Source organism: Cynara cardunculus (genome assembly GCF_001531365.2).
Source record: "Cynara cardunculus var. scolymus isolate 2C chromosome LG 12, CcrdV1, whole genome shotgun sequence".
In the NCBI taxonomy this organism is placed as follows: domain Eukaryota; kingdom Viridiplantae; phylum Streptophyta; class Magnoliopsida; order Asterales; family Asteraceae; genus Cynara; species Cynara cardunculus.
Genome location: NC_037539.1, coordinates 6463137 through 6464511, shown reverse-complemented (window position 1 = coordinate 6464511; position 1375 = coordinate 6463137).

The following is a 1375-nucleotide window of genomic DNA, read 5'->3' as shown; positions in this document are numbered from 1 at the left end:
GGGGACTAAGACAAGGAGACCCCCTTTCTCCGTTTCTTTTTCTGCTTATAGGGGAAGTCTTACATCTCATGATAAAATCTGCTTGCAACCAGGGGCTGTTTAAAGGCATCCGGCTGGCTAAATCCAATCGAAATATTTCTCTCCTTCAATTCGCGGATGACGCTTTAATATTCGGTAAATGGTCGCGTAAGAATTTAGTAACTCTTACTAATATTCTTAATTGCTTTCATGAAGTTTCAGGACTGCGGATAAATATATCCAAATGCAACCTTTTTGGTATTGGAGTTCCGGAGGTGGAGATCAACAATATGGATGGTATGTTAAAATGCAAGGCCTCTTCTTTTCCTTTCATTTATCTGGGACTTCCCGTTGGTGGTAACATGAAGAAAAAAGCTTCTTGGTCAGTTGTGGAAAACAAATTTCTAAAAAATCTGTCAAACTGGAAGTCAAAATGCCTCTCCATAGGTGGAAGATTTACACTAATTCAGTCGGTGCTATCTTCCCTTCCGCTGTTCTACTTCTCTCTATTCAAAGCGCCCAAGTCAGTTATCAACAACTTGGAATCTATAAGGAGAAKATTTTTTTGGGGACATAAGGAGGAGGAAAAAAAATGCATTGGGTCGCTTGGGAGAAAATTTTGTGCTCAAAGTCAAAAGGTGGTTTGGGAGTTGTCTGTTTAAAAATAAAAAATGATGCTTTGTTAGCAAAATGGGTCTGGAGGTTCCTATCTAGTTCTAATGCCATATGGAAGGATGTAATTTCTGAATTTTATGGTGAGGGTGGTGGTCTCTTTTCTAATAGGCCTTTGGCTAGAAATAGTGTTTGGGCTTCTATTGTCAACACTTGCAGAAATGTGACAGTGGAAAGTCAGAATGTCATTCACTCGTTTACGAAACAGATTGCTAAAGAGTCTAACTCTCTCTTTTGGAAAGACGCAAGCATAGGCCAAGGGTCAAAGCTGAAAGATATATTCCCTAGACTTTATGCTTTAGAAAGGGATAAAAACGCTGTCTTCAAAGATAGATGGACCTATGTTAATGGTTCTTGGTCTGGTACTTGGAACTGGAATACAACGGTTAGAGGAAGAAGCTTAGATGATCTTCTAGCTTAAAAAAGGCAACTCTCTCAAACGCATTTTAATACTTCGGGCGAGGATGTGTGGTCTTGGAATTGGCACAAAAGAGGGATTTTCACAGTAAAACACATGTCAAAGTTAATCCAAGAGCTAGCTGATTCGAATGGTGAAAGCAACGATCCTTGTCTTTGGAGCCCCTTAATTCCGAAGAAGGTAAACATTTTCATTTGGCGTTTTCTTAAAGAGGCTATTCCCGTAAGATTTAATCTTTCTAAGAGAGGGATTCAGTTACAGTCTTTA